The sequence below is a fragment of the Sus scrofa genome, chromosome 1, assembly GCF_054392235.1.
Source record: "Sus scrofa isolate SSC_HxYL_T2T_F1_AM1 chromosome 1, Sscrofa_HxYL_maternal_Yorkshire_Landrace_v2.0, whole genome shotgun sequence".
In the NCBI taxonomy this organism is placed as follows: domain Eukaryota; kingdom Metazoa; phylum Chordata; class Mammalia; order Artiodactyla; family Suidae; genus Sus; species Sus scrofa.
Window position 1 is genome coordinate 283,140,109 of NC_139383.1, and position 18,096 is coordinate 283,158,204.

The 18,096-nt window shown below is 56.3% G+C and overlaps 1 long non-coding RNA gene across 3 annotated transcripts; it reads right to left on the reverse strand.

Annotated features, from left to right (window-relative positions):
- Positions 1-635: 635 nt before the first annotated feature.
- Positions 636-17,836, reverse strand: LOC106508501 (uncharacterized). 3 transcript variants are annotated; one of them, XR_014828938.1, is made up of 4 exons: positions 15,972-17,836; positions 10,749-10,944; positions 8,451-8,702; positions 636-7,311 (listed from the first exon to the last, which is right to left on the reverse strand). It is a non-coding gene; the product is annotated as an uncharacterized LOC106508501 (long non-coding RNA). The 3 variants fall into 3 exon arrangements; XR_002337834.2 differs by lacking the exon at positions 15,972-17,836 and adding an exon at positions 11,373-11,526; XR_002337831.2 differs by lacking the exon at positions 15,972-17,836 and having other exon boundaries at positions 10,749-11,526.
- Positions 17,837-18,096: the final 260 nt, after the last annotated feature.

Genomic DNA, 18,096 nt, shown 5'->3' on the forward strand with positions numbered 1-18,096 from the left:
TCAGGGCCTCCCTGCCTCCACCTCCCCCTTCCCGGGGCCTCCCCCTCAGTGGGAGCATCTTTAAAGACACAGCATCTTCAAGGACATGACTGTGTTTGTGTCTGACCCCCGGTGGCATCACGCTGGAGTTAGATGGGCGGCAGACTCTGTGCCCACAGCACTAGCCCACCCAGGACTCTGCCACCCCGCCTCCGACTCCCACACAGGCTCCCCTGTCCCCTCCCACCAGGCCTTTTTCACACTTGCTATCTGGACACTTGGAGACCCTCTCTCCAGGCCTTCCGGGGCTCCTCTTTTTTTTTTTTAATATTTATTTGTTTTTTCATCAATATGGTTGACTTACAATGTTGCGCTAATTTCTGCTGTACAGCAAAGTGACAAGCATACAAACATATATACATTCCTTTTTTTTGTATTATCTTCCATCATGTTCTATCCCAAGAGACTGGATATAGTTCTCTCACCCCATTGCCCATCCATTCTTTTTTTTTTTTAGGGCTGCACCCGAGGCATATGGAGGTTCCCAGGCTAGGGGTCAAATTGGAGCTGTAGCTGCCAGCCTACGCCACAGCCACAGCAACACGGGATCCGAGCTATGTCTTCGACCTACACTACAGCTCACAGCAACACCAGATCCTTAACCCACTGAGTGAGCCCGGGGATCGAACCCGCAACCTCGTGGGTCCTAGTCGGATTTGTTTCCACTGTGCCACATCGGGAACTCCTGCCCACCCGTTCTAAATGTCATAATTTGCATCTCCTAGTCCCAAACTTCCCATCCATCCCCCTTGGCAGCCACAAGCCTGTTCTCCAGGTCTGTGAATCTGTTTCTATTTTGGAGATAGGTTCATTTGTGCCATATGGTATTTGTCTTTCTTTTTCTGACTTACTTCACGTAGTATGAGAATCTCTAGTTGCATCCATGTTGCTGCAGGTGGCATTATGTCATTATTTTTCGGGGCTGAGTAGTATTCCATTGTGTGTATGTACAACACCTTCTCTATCTGTTCATCTCTCGATGGACATTTAGGTTGTTTCCACATCTTATCTATTGTGAATTGTGCTGCAATGAACATAAGGGTACATGTATCTTTTGTGGGGATTTTATTGTTTGCTTGTTTTTTCTTAATAGGGCTGCACCTGCAGCATATGGAAATTCCCAGGCTAGAGGCCAAGTCAGAGCTGTAGCTGCCAGCCTACGCCCCAGCCACAGCAAGGCCAGACCCAAGCCATATCTGTAATCTATGCCACAGCCTGTGGCAATGCCAGATCCTTAACCTGTTGAGGGAGGCCAGGGATCAAACCTGAATCCTCATGGATGCCAGTCGGATTCTTCACCTGCTGAGCCCCAACAGGAATTCCGTGCATGTTTATCTTCTTGAGTGATGGTTTCATCTGGGTATATGCCCAGGAGTGGGCTTGCTGGATCAGGTGGTAGTTCTGTAGTTTTCTGAGGACTCTCCATACGGTTCTCCACGTGGTTGTAGGTGGTTGTACAATTTACATGCCAGGGGCTCCTCTTATGGGCCCCTTCCCACCTTAGCCCAGATGTTGCCACCTCAGGGGAGGCCCCCCCCCCCCGCCCTGGCCCAGCCACATTCACTCCACTGCCTCCCTCCCCACCGGCACAGCCTCATCAAGCTGAACGACCTCGCTCCTGTCCTCTCCGTGCATCGCTGGCTGCCCTGCAGGAAGCTCTCTGTGAACAGACACTGGGTTCCCTTGGGTATCTCGTACCCCACTCGGAACCTGAGTGAATGTGTGAATGAGAGAGCAAATGGATGAATGGGTGGATGGCTTGGCTGCCTCTGCGTTGGCAGGGGATGCGTGGGGGGAGAATGTCCGGGAGCCCCAGGAGGGGGCGGACAGAAAGGGGTCCTCCCTCGTGTCCACACACCTGCCTCTGAAGGGCACCCCTGGAGGTGAGCCTCCACCCACTCTCTCTCTCTCTCTCTCTTTTTTTTTTTTTTTTTTTTTTTTGCTTTTTAGGGCCACACCTGCAGCATATGGAGGTTCCCAAGCTAGAGGTAAAATTGGAGCTATGGCTGCCAGCCTACACCACAGCCACAGCAACACAGGATCCAAGCCACGTCTGCGACCTACACTACAGCTCACGGCAACGCTGGATCTTCAACCCACTGAATGAGGCCAGGGATCGAACCAGCGTCCTCATGTATGCTAGTCAGAGTCGTTAACCACTGAGCCACGATGGGACCTCCTCCACTCTCATTCTTGATTCTTTCCCTCCCTCCCACCCACCCAGCCACCCGCCCACCTGCTGGAATGATGGAGGCCAGAACACAGGAAGGGCAGGTCCCCGACCTTTTGCAGCAGAGGTGAGTCCAGGTCCTTAGGCCTGGAGCCCCTCCCCCCCATTCTTGTACCAAGAGACACAGTAGCTGAGCTCAGGCCAACATGGTTCAAAACCCAGCTCTGCCAGCCCCAAGCTGCCGGGTCCTGGGCAAACTTCTTCATCTCTCTGTGCTTCCTGTTCTGGTCTATAAAATGCGGAGAATAACGGTACCTCCCTCGCAGGGCCGGAGTGAGGCATCGGCAGATTCCCTCTGGGTGCAAACAGCTGAGCCGGCGTGCCCAGCGCATGGAACATGCTCAATCAATAGGAGCCCCTGAATAGCGTCGTCAGCCGAGCTCCTGCCCTGAGCTGGGCAAGGAGGCTCATGCCAGGTGAAGGGCAGAGGCCCATGTTTGGAGGCCTAGACCCTGCCCACCTTCTGACCAGCCACGCACATCCGTCTCCCTCAGGAGTCCCCTGGGTGTGGGATGGACGGTCATCCTTGGGGCTGGGAGCTCCAGGGGGACAGGGACCATGACTGCTTGTTCCTGTTGTGGGCCCTGCATAGACCTGGAGCCTGTAAATGTCTACTGAATGGTGCATGAGCGACCGAGTGAACACGTGGGGCCAGAATCCCTCTGCCTCCCAAGAGAAGCCGCATCCAAAGAGAAGCCCACATAGGCTGCAACCTCTATGGGGGTCGCTAGGCTGCATCCAGCCTAGCAGAGGAGGTTGCCAGGGTTGCCAACGGTTTAGAGGCTCCTGAGAATCTCGTGACAAAGGGATCAGAGGAAGCAGATGACAGAAGGGCAGGAAGTGGCTGCTGGCGGGATGGGGGCACTGATCCCCCTGCCCAGATCAGGATGAAAGAGGCACAGGAAAAGGACACAGAGGGACCAGCCACGGGGTGGGGGGGATGGCCGGATGTGGACAGAGGGCCTCAGTCCCCTCCTTGGGCCGGGCACCCAGAGGGCACCCAGAAAATATTTGTTGAATCTCTGTGTGCATGAATGAATGAATATATGTCTGCATGAATGAATGAATGTATGTATGAATGAATGTGTGAATGAATGAACGAATGTGTGAATTAATGAATGTATATATGTATGAATGAATGTGTGAATGAATGAATGAATGTGTGAATTAATGAATGTATGTATGTATGAATGAAAGTTTTTATTAGCTATTCCTGACCTTTCCAGCATCCAGGAGGATGCTCTGTCCAGGGATTTGACCTAAAAGTGCAGATCAAACCTCACTTCTTTCAAGAAATATATGAACAATGATTATGCCTAGCCAATATTTTATAATAATTACAAATGGCGTATAACCTTTAAAATTTGTGAGTCTCTACAAGGTACACCTGTAACCTGTGTACTCTTGGACTCCATGATATTTCAGTTACAAAACCCAGTAACTATGACTATTAGTACAGCCAGCGCTTACGGAGCAGTTACTATGGGCTTGGAGCTGGAGGTCTCTGCATTATTCCCAACCCTCTCATGCCATGCGTTATGAAGCATTGTTAGCTTCTAGAGGAGAAAACTGAAACTCAAGAAGAAGCAGGAAGGAAGTGGGCACGGAAAAAAAAGTAGAAAAGGGTGTTCCTGCTGTGGTGCAACGGGATCGGAGGCAACACCAGGATGCACACAGGTTCCATCCCCGTCCCAGCACAGTGGGTTAAAGGATCCGGTGTGGCCACAGCTGTGGCGTAGGTTGAAACTGTGGCTCAGATCGGATCCCTGGCCGAGGAACTCCATATGCCATAGGTTGCCCCCAAAAACCAAACAAAAAAGAAAAAAGAAGCAGGATCTTGTTTTGAGTCCCCAGCAATTCAACGGCAGGGTTGAAACTCACATGAGTCTGGGTATATCAACTCTGCTCCTATATACACTGTCTCAGGCAGATAGCAAAACGCCCTCTCGGCTCATCCAGCCCTTCATTCATTTACTCCTTCATTCATTCAGCAAGGGTCTTCTAGACTCCTCCTCACGGAGGGAGCTGCCACGCCCTGTGCTGGGCACTCGGGCTGCGCCAGGGACTGCGACAAGCACAGTCCGTGCTGGCTCAGGACTCCTGTCTGGAGGGCAGCGCTCCACCCAGCAATGAATTCATCGTGATTTGGAAAGTGTTGGGAAGGAGAAAGCTGGCGTGCAAAGCTAACAGATACAGTGGACTAGCCCAGACTGGGGGCTTCGGAAGAGGCTTAGCGTGCAGACTACAGGCTGGGAGGGCGTTGCCAGCAGAGCGGTGTGGACAGGTGGCAGGCAGGCAAAGACTGTGGAGCGGATGAAAGAAAATATTAGTCATAAGCCTGGTCTGAGCAGGCACCATTCATTGAGCCTTGCTCCCCACAAGCACCTAGCGTGGATTATTTTGCGAATCTTTACAATCTGATGAAAACAGAGATGCCCTTAGCGTCCCCACTGTGACTGGCGAGATGGGCTCCCGCAGCTGCTAAGAGGCAGAGCCAGGGCCTCTCTGATCTGTGGGAGTCTCAGCTTCTGGCCTGAACCTGGCCTTTGCAGAACAGAGCCTCCTGCTCCATGTCTGGGGGGCACCTGGACCCGTGGGGACACAGTGCCCACTGGAGGTGCCTCTCCCTCCTGTGTCACTCACCAGCCCTCCTTGAGCTGAGAAGGGTTTTGTGTCCAGAGGGGACTATTTAGGGAGAGAATGTCCCTGAGCTTCAAGGAGCCAGTGATGCATTTGGAAGGAGTGGAACAAAGATGCCGGCCAGGCCTTCTGCCCAGCGTGGTGAACCCCAGCCTCGAGCACTAGCAGGGCAGAGGCTGCTACGTTCCACGGAGGCAGCCGTGCAGTGAACCTCAAGGCCCCCCGATGCCACCCATCTCTCTATATCCCGCAGCCCTGAAGATGAGGCTGCTTTTCTGTTTTGTCTTTGAAGAGAGAGAGGAAGCCTGAGATTCTCCCAGCCTGGGCTGTGGACCCTGAGGGGTTGGGCGGAGGGGTGCTGTCTCTCAGTGCCGCTCCCTAACACTAGAAGATGCAGGGCATGGGATGGAGGTCCCCACGAAGCGGCCAGAGCAGTCTCAGGGTCCCTGTATCCCTCGGCAAAGTGCAAAGCACTCCTCTGTGACACCAGGGATAACATGACACATTTCCTGAGCACCAGCTGTGCACCGAGTACCTAGCCCCGTGCTGCGCGTTTCCCCAAAGTACCTGCCTGAATCCTACGTGGCAGAGGTGGCTGGCTGCTGCCCAGTATCCATTCTGCCACCTCCCCTTTAGTATAGAACACTCCCTCCTTGGGTTTAATGAGGCACAGGGCTGCCAAGCCAAATACTACATTTCCCAGTGTCCCTTGAAGCTAGGGGTGGTCATGTGATCCGTTCTGGCCAATGGGACACAAGAGAGGTGCTCAATGCACCTTTCAGCTTGCCCTTAAAAGGGAGAAACAGTCTCTACCTCCTGGGTCCCCCCAGTACACACAGGAAAGAATAAAGAGGGGAAGGTGGTGGCCATCTTCTGCCTTGTGGATGGAGGCGATCCCCCAGGGCATGAGAGAGACAGAAGGAACCCCAGGCCCTGGGCCAGCTCCCAGAGCAAAGCCCCCCTAGACTGACATGCGAAGGAAATTAGCTCTTCTCCCCATTAGCCACTGTTCCCTGGGTTCGGCTAGAACAGCTGGCTTCCTAACAGAGACACTGAGGGTCCAAGGCAGAGGTCCCCAGCCGCTGGGAAATGGTGAAGCTGAGATTTGAACTCAGGCCTGGGAGGGGTGGACCAGGAGCCTGCACTCAAGCTGCTGGGCTGGACATACTGCTGCACAGAGCAGGTGCTCAATACATGATTTTCAGGCAGATGGATGAATACATGAATGGGGTATTGGAGTTCTCTGGTGGCGCAGGGGGTTAAGGATCTGGCATTGTCACTGCTGTGTCGCAGGTTCAATCCCTTGCCTGGGAACTTCCACGTGCGTCTGGTGCAGCCAAAAACAAAAGTAAAAACCAAAGCCAAAACAAAATAAGCTCTGTATCAAAACAGCCCCCTGCCAAAAAAATGAACGGGTTGCTTTCTAGGGAGGATCTACCCTAGAGGAACTGAATCCGGTCAGTTTCCCTGGTGGGAGCCGTAGCAGGCACTTCTAATGTCTATGCCCAACATTCAGCGATGGTCATGGCGGCAGTGCCCTTCAGTTTATAAAGAGCTGCTTCACATACCCTGTCACCTTTAACCATGACCTCCTCCCAGGAGGTCAACAGGGAGGCACCGTTGTTTTTCCCATCTTACGGCGAGGAGACAATTTTTGTGCATGTTACCTGCACACAGTAACCGCTTGACACGTGGCAGGTCTTCTCATTCCTTTAATGATCTTTTCTTAGTAAGATGCTACCACTAATAACTTTTAAAATATCGTTTTTAAAGAGGAATGGGGTAGTTCCCCTTGAGGCTCGGCGGATTAAGAACCCGATCGGTATCCATGAGGATGGGGGTTCGATCCCTGGCTTCGCGTGGTGGATTAAAGATCCAGTGTTGCTGCCGGCTGCGCGGTGTAGGTAGCAGATGCAGCTCGGATCTGGCATTGCTGTGGCTGTGGCTGTGGCATAGGCTGGCAGCTGCAGCTAGGATTTGACCCCTAGCCTGGGAACTTCCATATGCCAAGGGTGTGGCCCTAAAAAGAGAAAATTACAAAAATAATAATAAAGAGGAGGGGGATGTGGTCGTGCAGTAGGAGGAGCCCATGGGCAGGACTCAGGAGACCAGCAGCCATTGGACTAGAGGACCTCGAAGCCTCTCTTCCTCTCTCTGATAGCCAGTCCCCTGGTGTGAAATAAGGGAGTTAGGAGAGATGGTCCCCTGTCCCCATTCCCCTTCCACTGCTGCTGCTCTGTACCCCTGGGGCTGGGAGGGGCCAAGGTCCCCAGGCTTCGAGGGCAAAAGCAGCCCCACAGATGGAGAGCTGCGGGTTTCTTCTCAGCCCTCTGCCGGCATTTCCTGAGCCTGGCTCTGAGTCCCAGGTCCCATGGCAGCTCTCTGAGCCTCAGTGTCCTCGTCTGTAAGATGGGAACAATCATAAAAGTCAGGCTATTCCTCATCGGACTGTCCTGTCAATTACACAGGTCTATGCATATGAAGGGCTTCTAACAGAGCCTGTCTCACGACGTGGCTACTGATGGTCAATTATCACTAATATTATTATTAATTATTATTATTATTATTATTTTGGTCTTTCTGCCTTTTCTAGGGCCGCTCCCGTGGCATATGGAGGTTCCCAGCCTAGGGGTCTAGTCGGAGCTATAGCCACCAGCCTACACCACAGCCACAGCAACGCGGGATCCTTAACCCACGGAGCAAGGCCAGGGATCGAACCCACAACCTCATGGTTTCTAGTTGGATTTGTTAACCACTGTGCCGCGACGGGAACTCCATTATTAATCATTATAATGAAGGGCTAGTGAGCATTTACAGGTGACTGCAAGAGAAAGCGGCACGTCTAAATGTCAAGACATGACAGTTCTGTGGGAAGACGGAGCACTGGGGGCCTGGTTCGAAGCCCCTGGGTGCCTCCCCAGGGTCTGTGGGTTCCCAGCCTGGACACTTTGATCTGTCCACCTTCTGTCTCTGTTAACGTTTCCATCAGCCCCACTTGGGCAGGTCAGTTATGTTAAGAATGGAAATTCCCAAAGTCTCAATATCGAAACAGATCTCAAAGGTGCTCCAGCCAATCCTTTACCTGAGTCATGGCTCCATACACACAAACACACACACACTCTCTGTCCTTGAATACCTCCCCAGGTGGGTAACTCACTACCTCCAAGGCTGCCCAGACAATAGGACGGTTTATCGTGGGAAGTAAAACAGACCTCTCTGGGTGACCTCTGCGTTCTGCCTTCTGGGTCTTTCCAGAATAAGTCCACACCCTCGGCCCCAACTAACCCCTCAGGCACCCAGAACAGAGGCCACCAAATAGGTTCCTTCCCACCCTGAAACCTCCCCGTGCCTCCCAGCGCCAGCCTGCCCGCCCACCACCAGCCCTGGTTCTCTTCTCGCTGGTCTGCCCCCTTCCCTCTTGTACCAGAACCGCAGGCAGAGAAAAGGCAAAGATTTGCCTGAAGCAAATACATCAAATCCTTCGGCAAACACGCATTCCCCAGAACCCTGACTCCAAAGATACCAGGGAGAAGAGGCTTACTTGATTAGATTTCGTTGGGGTCTGTCACCTAATTTTGTTACACATCTTAGCCTCCGGCCCCTGTAGTGACTGCATCGTGTTTGATTTCTCCAAGCCTTTCACAGGCGGTGCATAAACTCTCATCTGGATTTTCTTTCCAGACCCTTGCAGGTTACTGAGGCCAGTGGTCCTGCCGACGGCTCGCCTCTTCCAGCCTCCTCATTCCTTCGCCCTCTGCCTCTGCGTCTGCCTCCTCTGCCTCCGTGTCTCCATCTGTAACAAAGGGACAATAAGTGTCCCTACGTCTTAGGGTTTTGTGCTCCAAGCTCATCAGCTCAACTATCTAAAGCCTCTGATCCAGTCTCAAGCACACAGTAGGTCTTTAGTAAAGGTTAAAAATGATTAGCTCTCCGCTGGAAGATGAGCTTGGAGCACAGGTAAAATTGGCCAGAACTTGGGGAGATGAATCCCCTTTGTGAGAGGGGTTTGGTGGAGACACAACATGCGGTGCTTTCTGGCCTCTGGGTCAGTGAGTCTTAAACTCTCCTGAGCCTGAAGAGGCCCCTCAGGGAGTTTTTGTTTTTTTGTTTTTTTTTAAAATTTATTTACTTTTGCTGTTTCTTGGGCTGCTCCAGCGGCATATGGAGGTTCCCAGGCCAGGGGTCGAATCGGAGCTGCAGCCACTGGCCTATGCCAGAGCCATAGCAATGCAGGATCCGAACTGCATCTGCAACCTACACCACAGCTCACGGCAACACCGGATCTTCAACCCACGGAGTGAGGCCAGGGATCGAACCCGCAACCTCATGGTTCCCAGTCGGATTCGTTAACCACTGAGCCACGACGGGAACTCCATTTTTTTTGGGGGGGGAGTTTTAAAATGCAGAGTCCCAGGCCGTATGCTCAGAGAGCCTGAATCCGTAGGTCTGCCGTGCCCCAGGAATCTGCAGTGTAACCACTCTCGCTGTCCTCAGCGCCCCATCTCCATCCTGAGCTGGGAACTGACATGAGAGCAAAATGCACTCTGCCTGCCTGCCCTGCTCCTGGGCTGTGGCCGAGAGCTGCAAAACCTTTGCCAAACAAGACAGAACTGGCCCCTTCCCCCTCGGGGAGCTCACCCCCTCGCAGGGAGTGTTCCCGTGGGGTCAGTTGAAGAGCCTGGGTTCTGGAACGAGAAGGTATGGCTGTGGGACTGACAAGTTCGGAGGAGACCTAGTTCCTGGTGCTGTGTGGCTGTTGTCACAAGACAGAAAGTCTCCTAGCCTGGAGCCCTGGGGCATGAAGGCCTTGGAAGGGAGGGCACGGGCTGGTCTGGAGGCAAAGGCCGCTCTCCCTGCCTTGGCTATGGCTGAACTCAGGGTGGGGACAGGTGAGCTGTGGCACCAAGTACATGAGGCAGCAAGGTGGCATGTGCATGTGGCCGTTCAAGGTTAAGACCTGGGCTGGAATCCCAGCTGCATCCTTTGCAGCTGTGTGACCTTCTCTCTCCTAAGCTTTGTTTCCACCTCTGCAAAGGGATGGCAATTGTGTCCCCTTCCGACAGAGGCGATTTACCAGGAAGCTAATGAAGCCTCAGGTCCAGAGACTCTTGTAAAGGCCCCAGGATTAACTGTGTATTCATAACTTTGCATTCTTTTTCTTAAAGAGCATCCCAAGATTGCAAAAGCTTCAGGCCCCACCAAGCCTGGATGTGCCCAGGCCCACCTAATACAGCTGCTTTAAGATCGGGTGAGAGGACAGGGTACCCCTGGGTAAGCCTGAATCTGGAAAAGAAGCCTCCTGAGTTTCTGAGCCTTGGAAGGAGAACACACTAACCCCTGGAATAAGGGCAAAGTTTGTCCGGGGAGAGCCAGCACCTTCTTGGGAGCTGAGTCCCACTCCTGTTCCGACAGTCTCCGGCCCCCATTAACTCAGGGCTCCAAACCTCTCTAGGCCCGAAAGGAAGCAGGGAGGAGCAGGCTGATAGGAGAATGGAGGACGTGGCAGGAGGGAGGGTCCCGGGGATGGAGACTCTGTTGACGCTCCTGCAGCCCCTCTGGCTGCTTTATGCATGGGTCCTTGATGGGCCAGGCTGGTAGGAAGCCTGCCAGCAAGGAGAGCAGAGGCCTTGGGATAGACTTGGCTTCAATCATGACCTTCAGACGTCTGAAACCAAGGGAAGGTTCGGGTTATCCAGGACTGGGTTATCCAGGGTGCACAGTTGGGGGCAGAATACTGGGGGCCTTGGCATGTTCCCCTCAATGTGAAGAGAGGACCCCTCTTCCCACTCCGTGCCACACCCTAGCCAAGTGCCCCGTTTTACTGAATCCTCACACTCACCTCCATCACGTCCTCATTCTGCTCTTTTCCATCCAGCAGATGAGGATGCCAAGGCTCAGAGAGGGCGAGCCCCTAGCCTAAGGCCACACAGCATGGGGCAAATTCAGTGCCAAAGAGGACCTGCACCCTGCTTGCACTCCAAATTCCTGCTCTGAACCCTCGGAGGTGGGCACAGTGGCACTGCAGTGGGCTCGCCCTAAAGATGGGAATGAACCAAGTAAGAAAGGAAAGACTTGCCAGGCCAGGCTTCTTCCCACGCCCCCTCCCGTCCAGCCAGCTCTTTCCAACCCCGGCCTCTGGCTCTTCATCCCCCGGCCCCAGTCTTAATTGGGCGGTTTCTCAGCCTCCTCTCTCGCTTCGGCGGATTCCCCCGCGCTCCTCCCGGAGCCCACCCCGAGGCAGCTTTCTCACAACAGGACCCCCGGCGTGGGGACGCCTCCCGACCCCCGAGGCCCAGCGGGAGAGCCGCGACCTCCAGCGGGGTGGTCTCCGCAGCCGCTCGCCCCCTCCTCGGCCCTCCCCTCCCCTCCCCTTCCCCGGGCAGCTGAATAATTGATTCGCCCATAAATAATTGATCAGTGTGGCGCGCGCGGCCTCTGGCCCCAGGGTGCCGGGGTTCCCCACCAGGGTTGGGGGAGCGGGGACGGGGGACGGGGACCGCGATGCTGCGCGGCTCCGGGGGCGCAGTTTCGCTCTGCGGCCCTTTCTCGCTCCCTCTCGCCGGCTTTTTCCCTTTTTCTTTTTCCTTTTTTTCTTTCCTGGAGCGGAGCCCGGCGCCAGGAGTCTGGAACCAGCTTGACAAGCTTTTGAGTTATGGAGGGGGGAGGGGAGGGAGCGGGCGGCGCGGGGAGGGGAGGGAGGGGAGGGGGCGCCGCAGCGGGCGGGGGCGGGGCGACGGGCCCGGGGCGCGGGGGTGGGGCGGGGGCGTGCGCACCCCCAGGGGGAGACCCTCCCCGACTTTGGGCGAACCTCATTAGAGGGGCTGATGCTGGCGGCCGGGAGGGGGGCGGGAGCGGGCGGCCGGGCGCAGGGGTGAGTCATGCCGCGGACCCGGCGAGCAGCCCGGCTTGGCGGAACGAGCCCGGCTTTAGAGCCGCAATAAATGAGGCCCGGGGAGGGCGGCGGGGTTTACACGGCCTCGGGGGCCGCGGCCTCCCCCGCCGAGCAAGACATTCCTTTCCGCTGAACTGGGCGCCTGGGCCCGCGCCGCCGCCGCGCCCTGCACGCATCGCCCTCGGGGAACGGCGCCCGGCCCCGGGGTGGGGGGTGGCGGGACACGGGAGAGCGAGGAGCAAGGCCAGGGGTGGCCCCCTTTCCCCTCTGCGCTGCTCCCCAGGAGCTCCCGAATCCTCAGCGGCCCGGGAGGGGAGGGATCGGTTTACCCGTTTAAGGGGCGGGGAACCTGAGCCCGGTGGGGGTCGTCACCGCCTAGCCGGTGTCTCTGGTCCCCACTCCCCATTCCTTTGCCCGAGGCCTGAGACTTTCCATTCCCCGCGGTTGTGACTTTGGGCCTGGTGGCAGCCCGGGGGGCTGAGGGCCGGGCACACAGTAGGGGCACTTTAGCCACCGGCTGAATTTGCCAGGGACACTTTTCCAGGAACCCGGGAGAGCCAGGAGCATGCCTGTGCATCTGATCTCACAGTGTCAGACGCCCCCAGCCCCAGGGCCAGGCGCACGGAGGGGGTGGGGGGGTTGTTGGGGGTATCTGGAATTGTTTACCCGAACTCCACAACTTAGTAGAAAGAAGTTTCCAGACCCCTTGAGGTCTCCAAGGGAGCTTGGTATGCCCCACGTGGACAGTCTTAGCTGCTAACAGACACTAGGTCCAAGCCTGCCTTCCCCTGGCCTGCAGTCTGGTTGACTTGTGTGTATCTCAGTTCCCTTTAGGGGCCCCCATGTTTCCCACCCCAGTTACCACTGGGGGCTTTCCAGCCCTGCCTGCTCCCAGCCAAGTCAGTGACCTGGATCTGCTGGGCTCCAGAGTGTCACAGGCCTGGCGTCGGCTTCTGGCTCTATAGGCTGCTGCCTTCACCACTCTCAGCCTCTCATGCTCCTCTGTGAGATGGGTTAGCAGCAGTGCCAGCCTTGCCTGGGGGCTGGAAGGCTCCGTGAGGCCATCCATAGCAGTCTTGACTTCGTACAGGGACTGGTACACCGTAAGTGCTCAATACATGGCTGATGTTGTTGAAGCCGGTCGTTTGTTATTATCGTTATTTCTAGGGACCTCACTGAGGCCTGGCGAAGCCCCCCTCCCTGTCCCCCTAAGCAGAGCCGTGAGAATGCAGAGCCCGAGGAGCAGCCCGGCCCCTCCTCCCCGCCTCCCGCTGAGCTGAGTGTCGAAATCACCCCCGGGAAAATGCTGGACAGAAATTTCCAGTCTCCCTGGCAAAGCCGGGAAGAGTTTGGGTGCGGCTCAGAAGCGCCGTTGGGCAGGCTCTGTGGGGCCAGGGGAAGGGCTGGGGAAGGGCCCCCTGATGTTCTTGGAGACCTGGGAGGCGCCTCCAATCCTGGGCAGTGCCTGGCCTCCAGCTCCAGCCCCAGGGCTGCTAGGGCACTGGCAGCAGGCCGTTGTACCCCCCCCCCCCCCCCGCCGCCCCTGCCTGCCCCGTGGTGGTCAGCGGAGGGCTGGGGCAGGACGAATGCTGGAAGGTGGGATAACAAGGCCACTGGGAGCGCTTAGCACAGCTCCTAGGATCCCCTAAATGGGGGCTCTGTGCTTTAGTGATTGTCCCAATTGGGGGGGGGGGGCCACTGGGCCTCCGAGAGGCCCACCTTAGGGATTCTTTGACCACTAGGAGGACCAGAGGCCCCAATCAGCATGACGAATCTCACTGGGGCTGTGATCCAGGGGCCCAGAGAACCCATCAGGGACCTGGCAGACAGACTGATGCTTGCTTTGCTCACAGGGCTGTGTGACCTAGAGACGTAACGCAGCCTCTCTGGGCCCTGTTCTCCCTCTCTGCAAAACAGGGACCTGTGAGCCTCACTCCTCCGAGGGCAGGTAGGCACCCTAGATGAGCGTCGAGTCCCAGCCCTGCCCCCCAACTGGACAGGTGACCTTGAGCAAGTCTGAATAAGACGGAATAACACGAATGAGTAGAACCCATCAGCACCTCTCTGCTTCGGGCTGATGCTGGGTGCTGTACACACACTGTCATTCACTCTTGCACTTGCAGGGAGGTTTTCCTCTAGACTTTTTTTTCCAGATAAAGTAGCTGAGACTCTGAGAAGTCGATTCCCTTTCTCAAGGACACCCAGCTCGGGAATGAGAAAGTCAGGATTCAAGCCCTAGATCTGCTGGCTTAAAGCCCAAATCCCTAAAGAAAATGCCAGTTTGTTGCAAAAACAAAACATTGTAAGCACCTACTTCGTGTAAGACCTCGCGGTAGGTGACATCAAAAAGAAGGACGCCTGGTGGAGCCATCGGGAAACTCATAGTTAAGTGAGGATACAGGACTGCAATGACACCCCTTGAAAGTCAGATGCAAAAGGGCCACCAGGGCTTGGGGCACCAGCAGAGAGGTGGGGGGCGGGGGCGGCAGGGAGGGTGGGAGCCGGGGGAGGAGGCACAGAGGCCGAGCCACAGGGAAAGCAGGTCTGGAGCAATGAAAAGGGGTTTTAGGGGAGGCGCTGGAGGCTGGCACAGCAAAAGCAAAGGCATGGCAACAAGAGAGGCAGGAACACACACTGGGTAGTATGGCTAAAAGCCTCAGAAAGCCGCCTTTGCTGTATAAAAATGGGGAGCCGTCGAAGGTCTTTGAGCAGAGGTGGCTCGCATCCTGCGAGAGTTGTAGAAAGACAGATCTATTAGGCAGAGAAAGATCCTGGACACATACAACCCCCCAAACTAGAAGGATGGGTCATGGTGCACTGAATGAAATTTTACAGTGCTTCCTTCATTTTTTATTTTTATTTTTATTTTTTCCACACTCATGGCCTATGGAGGTTCCCAGGCTAGGGTCGAATTGGAGCTACAGCTGCCAGCCTACACCACAGCCACAGCAACATGGGATCCGAGCCGCGTCTGCAACCTACACTGCAGCTTACAGCAACACCAGATCCTTAACCCACTGAGCGAGGCCAGGAATCGAACCTGCAACCTCATGGTTCCTGGTCGGATTTGTTTCTGCTGCGCCACGATGGAAACGCCTACAGTGCTTCCTTTAAAAAATTTTTTTTTTCACAGATACTCGCTGTAGTATATGGAATGATTGGCCAATGGGGACCTGCTGTAAAGCACAGGGAACTCTACCCAATATTCTGTGATAATTTATATGGGAAAAGAATCTGAAAAAGGATGGATGTGTGTGTGTGTGTATATATATAACTGAATCACTTTGTTGTACAGCAGAAATTCTCACAGTATTGTAAATCAACTATACTCCAGTAAAACTTGAAAAAAAAATTTTTTTGACCTTATACAGGTATAACTATTCCAAAAAAAAAAAGAGGAAATTTTCAAAGGAGAGAGGGGAGCCGCGGGGAGGCAGACACGTGGACGGCTGCAGCAGGACAGCCAGGGCTGGGGGCCCGGGCAGCCTCGCAGACTGCTGGCTCTCTGGGGAATTGAGTGATGGGTGAACTGGCTGCACCTGCTCAGAGGTCTACAGGTGAGGCCAGGGGCTGAGGGGCTTTGAGACCCTCCTCTTACCTAGAGCCCGAGCCTCGCCGACTGATGGCTTCAGGCCTGTCCCTACTCACCCCAGAAGTTCTGTGCTCACCAAATACCTCCCCAGCGGTGAGGCCATGGGCCATGGGCTGATCCTTAAATCCCATTCTGGGTGAAATGGGGACAGCTACCCTCTCTCTGTCCTTGGGGATAGAAGGGCCCAGGTGGGAGCACCAGGCGCTGTGCTAGGTGCTTTACAGGCAGTGTCTCTTAATCTGAATATCATCCAGAAAAAAAGTGTTGCTCTTTTCCCATCTGACAGATGGGGAGACGGGGCTCAGTGTCTTAGCCAAACCTCACAGTGGCGGGGGAGGGGGTTCCCACCCAGCATCGGCTCACGCGAGAGAGTCCCTGCCACTAAGCTGTACTGCTTCGGACTCAGCAAGACCAAATCCATCCTTCGGTTTCCCCAGACCTCGTGCCTTTGGTTGGCCTGCTCTGGTTCCAGAATAGGGGCTGCAGTCACCCCTCTGGGCTGTGCCCTCCGCCCTCCCTCCTCCCACCGTTCACAGGTCGGGCTCCTATCTGACCTCTGCAGCCCCGTGAACCGTTACCTCCTTTCCAGAGGGCCCCGGACCGCAGCTCCTGTCCCCTTCTCTGCGTTCCCATAGAGCTCCCCAGGAGGGAGGGATAAAGCTCCGGGGACATAGCAGGGACATGAGTTCCAGCCCAGCCCTGCGTGGGTGGAGAGGGGAGAACAGTCAGCTCGTTTGGGTGCTCGGAGGGGCAGGGTGGACGTGAGAGGGAGGGTGGCCTTGGCTCCCCCAGGGAAAGACACATCAGCCGGATTGTTTGGTTTAGAGGCCTGGAGAAAGGCACATTCCAGAAGGAGAGAGAAGCATAGATCGAGGCTGCCTCGTGTCGTCTGGCTGGCTCTCCACTAGCCCAAGGATGACCAGGGCCGGGCCCTTCCCACCGTATGTGCACCTGGACCTCTGCGGCCAGACTGGGGGTCGGAAGCTGTCTTCCACCCCTAGACCTGCACCCCTAGGGAGCATGCGCACAGAGAGACAGACACCCCCGTAGAGCCCTGAGCACCCCCTCCAGGGTGGAGATGACCCAAAGGGAACAGAATGGTGTGGGTTTCTCCTAAACGCAGAGAACCCCTGCTGCCAGAAACAGGAGGCACTTAAGCACTGGCTGGATGAACAAATGAATGAATGAATGAGTGAGTGATGGCGGCCCCCAGGCCCAAGGAGGAGGGCCAGGAGACTTGCAGACCGTCTGCCTGCTCCCTTGTGAAGCAAGACATCCTGTGTCCTGGGGAGCCCTTGGTGTGCAGTGGTGTGGGAGCCGGCTTCAAGAGGGGGAGACAACTGGGGACACTGGGAGCCTGATGGGAGGGAAACAGGCCATGAGCTGTGTTTCTAGGGAAACACTCTAATACCTGGGCATGGGCAGCACTGGGGTGCCAGAGGGACTTTCAGGTACCCCCAGATTACCCCAGCTGGGACGCGAACACACGGTTCCACGGGGGCAGCACGGTGTGGTCGGTAAAGCTGGAGGCTCTGGACATTTCTGGGCTCCAGCTTCACCCTCCACTGGCTACACCAGTGCCTCTGTGTCCTGGTCTGGGAGAGGGCCTGAGAGAGCCCCCTACAGCACAGGTTTGCAGGGAAGCTCTTGGGAGAGGTGCCAGCTCAGCACCTTCTGTCTGCCATTGTTATAAAACAGCAGCACAGGAGAGCAGGAAGCAGAGGGCACCCAGCAGCCAGGCCCTGGGCTCTGGTCCTTCCGCGCAACCCAGGCTCTCCCCAGGCCTCAGTTTCCTCATTTGTATGCTCAGATCCCGCAACCCTTCTCCCAGACCCTAGGTCAGACTGCAGGCACAGCTGCCTCCCCCAGACCTGCCCACTCATACACACACACACACTCATACACGTTCCGCTCAGACCCGGAAAGCACATCCCATCCTCACGCTCAGCCCTCTCGCCCGGGGCATCCAGGTCCTTGCCACTCGGCCCTCACCCTTGCCCAGGGCACCCACACCCGCTCACACTCCTGCTCACACTCCCACACAACCCAGGTCGGCTGTGCACCAACTATTGTCGCGGGCGGGGCTGGGAGCGGGAGGGAAAAAAACCCACGACTCAGCCGGAGAAGAGGGGTGCGGGGGTGCGCGGGCGAGGGAAATGACAGCCCGCGGTCCCCCTCGAGTCCCGGCTCATGAATATTAATGCCGTGGTAATTAAAATGCAGGGACGCAGCAGGATGGATGCGGCTGCCTCCGGAGCGCTGGGGAGCGCGGCGTCCTCGGCGAGGCGTCTTCGCAGGCGTGTGGAACCCGCTCCTCGCCGGCGAGCGCGGGATCGGGCTCCGGGGCTCGGATCCGGGGCCGCGGGCAGGGGACGGCGGGGGCGGGGGGGGGGAGGGTCGGTGCTTTTCGGCGCGGCCGAGCGTGGCTGCCCGGCGTTCCCGCCCGTGCCCCTCCGCGCCCTGCCCCGGCCGGGCTGCCCGCCAGGCCGCCGGTTCCCGGAGCCGGCCCCCTCCCGCCCTCGCGGCCCGGTGACGTCATCTGCACAAAACTTTCCGCTTCCCGGCCGTCTCGGGGCCCTGAGTCATCGCCGCCCCCGGCCCGGCCCTCGCCGTCTGTTTGTGCAGAGCTAGGCCCCGCTGGCCCCGGCCTGACGTCAGGCTGACAGGGCCTGGAACTGCGTGGGGCCCCTGAGGGCCGGGGAC